This window comes from Penaeus monodon, chromosome 24 (assembly GCF_015228065.2).
Source record: "Penaeus monodon isolate SGIC_2016 chromosome 24, NSTDA_Pmon_1, whole genome shotgun sequence".
Classification (NCBI taxonomy): Eukaryota; Metazoa; Arthropoda; class Malacostraca; order Decapoda; family Penaeidae; genus Penaeus; species Penaeus monodon.
In genome coordinates this window covers 39,404,871-39,405,079 of record NC_051409.1, presented here as the reverse complement: position 1 = coordinate 39,405,079, position 209 = coordinate 39,404,871, and positions in this window count along the sequence as shown.

Genomic DNA, 209 nt, shown 5'->3' with positions numbered 1-209 from the left:
TCGACCAATCAACTGGATTACTGCAAGATCCCCCCGGGAGTATCTCCTCACCCAGACCAATTTTCGCCAGAGAACCTTCGTCTCCCCCCCCCCGCCTTCACTCCTGCTATCTCTACTCCCCTCTGCTGCTCCTGCTACTCTTCCTTCCTCCTCTTCCCACCCGCCAGACAGGCGGAATGCACAAGGTTTCCGAGACCCTACCGCAGGCA